This window comes from Miniopterus natalensis, chromosome 16 (assembly GCF_054644295.1).
Source record: "Miniopterus natalensis isolate mMinNat1 chromosome 16, mMinNat1.hap1, whole genome shotgun sequence".
In the NCBI taxonomy this organism is placed as follows: domain Eukaryota; kingdom Metazoa; phylum Chordata; class Mammalia; order Chiroptera; family Miniopteridae; genus Miniopterus; species Miniopterus natalensis.
The window spans coordinates 23,989,337-23,996,376 of NC_142096.1; the positions used below are offsets into that span (position 1 = coordinate 23,989,337).

Sequence of the window (7,040 nt, forward strand, 5' to 3'; positions counted from 1 at the left end):
TAATAACATAACATCAAAATATAGAATGAAAATTTGGTAGAATCACACATTGATAAATCTATAGTCAAAGTAGATCTCAGCATACCTCTCAGTGATTGATAGATCAAGAAGATAAAATATTAGTAAGACCATTAAAGATGTAAATACACAATTAAGAAAAAAACATTTTTGTTTTATCTTCACTGGTCTAAAATCTTCTCATGGCTCCTTACTGACTCTAGTATCAAATCCAAATTATTCTTCTTGATCCTAAAAGTACTCCACATTTGGTACTGCCCTACCTATCTAACCAAGCTTATGTCATACCTGTCCCCTATACAAATCATCTATCCTAGGCAATCCAAAACACTAATGGACCAGAGAGAGGAAGCTCTGTGGTATAGTGCTATGTGCCTGGGTTGGTAGACTACAAAGGTTCAACTCCTTGTTCTACCATTTACTAACTTCATGACCTTGGACAAGTATTTAACCCTTGTGATCATCCATTTTTTTAACAAAATAAGAATACTGGTAATATCTACCTCCTAGGCCTATTTTGAGGATTTATAAAGAAAATCAATGCCTAATATATTTGCTCCATAAATACTGGCTACATGTCTTTATCCATATTGTTACCATCCTGGAATACTTCTCTTCCTCCTCCCATCTGTTCAAACTCTATCCAAGCTCAAAGGCCAACTCAAGTTCCTTTTCTTTCATAACGCCTTAACCAATTATTCCCTCTAGCCTTCCTTTATCTCCCTCTTGTATAGTATAGCAGTTCTTTTTTTTCTTCCTTTTTTATATTTGAAGTTCTTTTTATTTTATGTACAAAAAGACAGCATTCTGCGGTAAGGTAGATGTCTTGAATGACCCATTCATGGAAGTTCCCTTAGTCCAACTTAATGAAGCCTATATCCTTCGCGTACTGACGGAAACCCTGGCTGCACATATTGAGGCCGTATTTCTGGATCCGACCGTGCCGGTTTGAGCAGACGCGGCAAGAACGAGAGCCCTGGCCGAATTCCCTCAGATCACTCCAGTGGAGTTGCTGGTGACCCATCTTGCTCACTCTGAAGCAACGAGGCCAAAGGATATAGCAGTTCTTAACCTTGTTGGGGAGAGGTAGCGAGTCGGAGATGCCTCAGAGAATCTTATGGGGGGGCCTTCTATCAATAAAAATGCACATGCATAACCACTTATGTTTGCATAAAACATCAGGGGATTCAAGTCTCTCCTGAGGCCATCTTAACAAAAGCAAAGAATGCTACAGGGAGCTAGAAGAGGCATAGAGAGAAGCTAATGAAGTTCACTTCAAGATAAGGAAACTGACTCAGAGAAAGGTGAAGTGACTTACCAAAGCCACACGCAACTACAGAGTGGCAGAGATGGAGCCAGAACCTGTCTCTTGACTTCCACTCTAGGGTTCTTTGCAAATGTGTTTGAATAATTTATCTCCAACTCATAGAACTCTAAAATTGAGAAGTAATGTTAGCCCATTTTTCAGATGGGGTGATGATCCCTTGAAAAATCTGTCCCCCGGTTATCAGGCTGGGAATCACCAGGATCATTCTCAGAATGATAATTACTAAGCATACCAGAAATACTATTATATTTTACTTTACCTTCCATATTTTGAAATTCTCTCATTAATTTTCTCTGAAGCAAAATATCAAACTAGGAAACACAAAACTGCCCCAATTTTGTTATTTGAGAGAGTTAACTTTAAAGCTTTCCTCAAAACTTTTCTATAACTGTAATAATCAAAGAATATCATCAGTTCTACATCTTGGGCCAGGAAAGCGCAGATAAAGTGAATCCACAGTCTTTCATTCTCAGGCCTGACCTTATAAAATATAAATATTTTTATAAATATTTTATAAATCTATCTTCTTTTTCCCTATAAGACATTTTTCCAGAACCACTAACAAATAGTAAAATGAACTATAACTGTCTCATTCCCTACCCTACCTTCCAATTCTCAAAAAAGTTTAATGGTAAAGCAAAAAGAAAAGCATCACGAACAACCTACAAAGCACAAAAATGAGCCTCCATATTATTAAAAACTGATCAGCACTCATGTCGTCACAGTCTCATCACGAACAACCTACAAAGCACAAAAATGAGCCTCCATATTATTAAAAACTGATCAGCACTCATGTCGTCACAGTCTCCTTGTGCATGCAGGGAGCTGTTTTACTATGTGGAGTCATATAACCAGCCCAGGAATTAGATAAGTGACTCAGGAAGAAGGGGAAATTTGTAAAATGAAATATATTAGTCAAAAACTTTAATCAGCAACCAGGAGTCCTAGCCCAGTAGCTCAGCTGGTTAGAGCATCACCTAATATGTCAAGATTGCAGATCTGATCTCCAGTCAGGGCACATACAAAAATCAACCAATGATGCATAAATAAGTGGAACAACATCTCTCTCTTTCTTCCTCTCTCTCTCCCTCTCTATCTCTCTCTCTACCTCCTCTCTCTCTAAAACCAATAAATTAAAAGTTTTTTAAAAAACAGGAAAGAAAGCACTTTATACGAAAATAATATTGGAACACATGAAGAGCATAGGTTTTTAATAAAAGGATTCCAGAGATGAATCAAAAAGGCCTCCTAGTCAAAACTTTTTATTTTCCAATTAATGAACTGAAGCCTGAGACCTAAACTATATCTCCTTTGAAATCCACAGACTTTCTAGAGAAGGGAACCTGGGACCCACCATAAGAAGTCAGCTTCTCCAACTGAAAATTAACACTGAAAATTAACACTATCTTGGATAACGAGGCAAGTGAAATAAGTACTGGAAAATACCAGGAACATTATTTATACATTCTATGTATATGACATGCAGATACATATATTTAACTCAGTAGGGCTATTATTATTATTTATTATTATTATTTTTTTATCCTCACTGGAGGATATTTTTTTCCATTGCTTTTTCAGAGAAAGTGGAAAGGGGGGAGAGAGAGAGAAAGAGAGAGAGAGAGAAAGAGAAACATCAATGTGAAAGAGACTCATCGATTGGTTACCTTCTGCATGTGCCCCAACCCAGGCCAGGGAATTGAGCCTGCAACCAAGGTATCTGCCCTTGGCTGGAACTGAACCAGGAACCCTTCAGTCCAAGGGCCAATGCTCTAACCACCAAGTCAAACCAGTTAGGGCTATTTATACATTCTAAATAATAAGTTCTATTTAGGCTTTGTGGCAAAGTATACACATCACAAGCAACTGGATCTTATGCATTACCCAGTGGCTCAGGGAACTAGATGAGACTGCAGCGCACTCTTGGATGCTAATAAGGATACAATGACTTGTTGCTAAGAGGCTTTTTCCTTTGCTGGCTTCCTTTGGCAAGTAAAAACACCTAGAAAAAGCAAGTGTTGGCTACAGAATTTACCATACATATAGTCATATTGTAGTATTTCTATTCATATTTTTCATAGATGTGTTCTAAAAAATAATGGGTCAATAATATTTGGAAATAATTCTTGGTTAAGAGAGGCCAAGAATCAACGTTTATTTGGCATAGCAGTAACTTATTGTGTATTATTAATACTGTTTATGTGGGAAATTTAGGAGAAAATTTTTATTAATATATATTCACACATGGCCTATGATTACAAAGACAAATTGAAGGCTGCATGACAACAAATTTGTTTTCTTGAGGGGAAAGGCATTTATGACTCATTTGACTAATCTAGAGTAAATCACTCTAACGTTACTTGCAAAAATTGTTCATATTTTATTGACTAAGAATACACAGAAGGACTTCTTACTCATTGTAATTTTACTTTCAAAAATTAAAATATATTAGAAAAGGATAATTTAAAAAATGGATCTACATTTTCTGTTATTGGCTTCTTTGAGTACAAATATCCCTAAAATTCTGAAACTTCAGTTTTTCTTTTAATATCAACCTTTCATTCTCATATTGAACTCCTTATAGAAGTAAAATCTGAAGCCTAACACCAATCGCATTCCCTTGGGACATGGTGATGAAATCTTATGAATGAAAACCATAAGCTAGTGGTGCTTACCTATCTTATAGGTATGAATAAGATTCCAGAAAATAAAACTGCATTTGCCAATTTTTTAAAAACAGAAATAATTGTGTATTTTACAGAGAGCAAAACAAATTAAGTCAATTTTAAAATGCTAACATCATTTTTACTATCCTAAAATCCAAAGTACTTTCTAAGAAAATATACAATGTTTGGTAGGGGTTTGCTTTTATTTTTATTTTGTTTTGGGTTTTTTTTTTTAATCTACTTCTACACTACACAAAATTTTAATGCTTTTTTGTTCCTTTTCAAAATTATATATATGTGTGTGTGTATGTGTGTGTGTGACTAAAGCTGAAGCGCACATGAATACACAGATTTTTGTCTACGATTAAGAAATTTTCAAAATTAAATTTTCCTTTTAAGTACTTCCAAATTAAAGTTGTAAATCAGTAAAAATGAACTATGTGAGTAACACAAGTGTTTTTAAGGACCCTTTTCTACTATTTTATCAAATTACTGGCACTGGAAAACATATTTGCCAAGGATGTATCTGATAAGGGGCTAATTTCCAAAGTGTACAAAGAACTCATATTACTCAGCAAGAGGAAAACAAACAACCCAATTAAGAAATGGGCAAAGGACCTGAATAGACACTTCTCCAAAGAGGACATACAGATGGCCAAGAGACACATGAGAAAATGCTCAAGTAGTTAATCATCAGAGAGATGCAAATTAAAACCACAATGAGGTTTTAATCACTTCACACCTGTTAGAGTGGCAGCCATCAACAAATCAACAAACGACATGTGCTGTCGAGGGTGTGGAGAAAGGGGAACGAACCCTAGTACACTGCTGGTGGGAATGCAGACTGGTGCAGCCACTGTGGAAAACAGTATGGAGGTTCCTCAAAAAATTAAAAACGGAGCTGCCTTTTGACCCAGTGATTCCACTCCTAGGAATGTATCCTAAGAATCCTGAAACACTAATCAGAAAGAATATATGTACCCCGATGTTCATAGCAGCACACTTTACAATAGCTAAGATCTGGAAACAGCCCAAGTGCCCATCAGTAGATGAGTGGGAAAAAAAAGCTGTGGGACATTTACACCATGGAATACTACACAGCTGTAAAGAAGAAGAATCTCGTACTCTTTGGGACAGTATGGATGGACCTAGGGAATATTATGCTAAGTGAAATAAGCCAGGCAGAGAAAGACAAACATCACATGATTTCGCTTACACGTGGAATCTAAAGAACTTAATAAACTGATGAACAGAATAGATTCAATGACATGGAAGCATAGATGAGACTGACGAATGTCAGAGGGATGGAGGAGGGCGGGTGGGTAGAGGGGGAGAGATTAACCAAAGACCTTCTATGCATATATGCACAACCCAAGGACATGGACAATGGTGGGGAGAGGGACTGGGGAGGGGGAAGGGATGGGGTGGAATGGGTCATTGGGGAGAAAAAGGGACATCTGTAATATTTTAAACAAAAATAAAATTTAAAAAAATTAAAAATAAATAATAAATAAATAAATTCAGAACTACGTAAATGGGGGAAAAAAAGAAATAAATGAGGCTCCCTTTGGAAAAAAAAAGAAAGAGCCTGGAAGACATTACAGTACAGAGAATATGTAAGTAGTCTTAAAGCTGTGAGTAAAGCTACCCCCTGCTCCCACATTTTCGTAGTTGTATAATCTTAGAAAAGTCATTTTACCTCTCTGAGCCTTTGTCATCAGAGGAATGTGGTGCATAACAACATCTAAAACCTATTGAGTGCTTACCATGTACAAGAAACTGTTTCATATTTATCAACTTATGAATAGGACTTCAGTTAAACAACCTGTCCAAGGTAGGTACAGTAAGCCTAGATCTGTTTCGAGGTGGTCTGATTGAACTGCCTGGTGTTTAATCACCCTAGGAGACTGCCTCTTCAGCTTGGCTCCCAGAGCCTTGATGAAGATTAAATAACAACTGGTAAGTAGCTAACTAACATTTACTGAGCATTTAGAAGTTCCAGGCCCTGGTCTAAGCTCCCTTGGGGGCATATTAACTCTTTTATCTTTATAACAGATAACAGCCCTAGAAGGTTACAGGTTTTTAAATAGGCCCAGATAAGACAAGTGTCACATGATCTTACTCATATGTGGAATCTAATGAACAAAATAAACCGATAAAAAGAAGAGATACAGAAACATGGAAGCATGGAACAGACTGACAAATCTGGGGGGGGAGGTTAAAATAAGAATTTATATGCATATATGCACAACCTGTGGACACAGACAATAGTGAGTTGAAGGCCTAGGGGGAGGGGATCGATGGGGGGGGAGGGGGCGTTTGTAATACTTTTAACCATAAAGATAAATTTAAAATAAAAATAATAAATAAATAAATAGGCCCGGATAAGTTAACGCTGAAGGTGAAACAGTGGCATGGCCAGGGCTGGAGCCCAGGCAGTCCACCCGCGGAGCCAGCGCTCTCGGGCGCCGGCCTCGGAGAACGCGGCCGGGCCTCCGGGCTCCTAGCGCCCCGCACGCGGGGACAGGCGCGCCCCTCGGGCGGTCTGCCGGCCCCGCTCGCGCCCGACGCAAACCAAGTCTACTCTTCGCTTCGCGTGTCTGTGCAAAGTGCCCTTCTCAGCCCGAACCCAGGAGCCCCACGAAAGGGTCAGGGTTCTGGTGAAATATAATTTGTCCAGTCCCAAAACTGGCTGACTGGCTTCACATCCAGAGAACACATTTTCACTGAAATTGTGACAGTCGCTCCGGGACCCCAAAGCTCTGTGTCCCCGAGCTCCGCGGCCCCAGAAACTTGCACCACCCACTCGCGCCACCGCCTCGCGGAAGCCGCAGTCCGGATTAGACTTTGGAATTTGTAGTCCTGGCAACTCGCGCCAGCTCCGCCTCCGTCCCGGGTCTAGCCAAAAGGGCGGCTTCCAAGCTCATCTGCTCTCCAACACCGCCCTCTGCCGGCCACTTCTCGAGTCGCCCGGATTACGAGCAGTTCCGGTTGCTCCGGAAGTGAAGCTTTCTTTTCCGGGGCGAGCG

At 39.2% G+C, this 7,040-nt stretch overlaps 1 pseudogene; it reads right to left on the reverse strand.

Annotated features, from left to right (window-relative positions):
* Nucleotides 1-776: 776 nt before the first annotated feature.
* Nucleotides 777-1,042, reverse strand: LOC107532152 (small ribosomal subunit protein uS14 pseudogene; annotated as a pseudogene).
* Nucleotides 1,043-7,040: the final 5,998 nt, after the last annotated feature.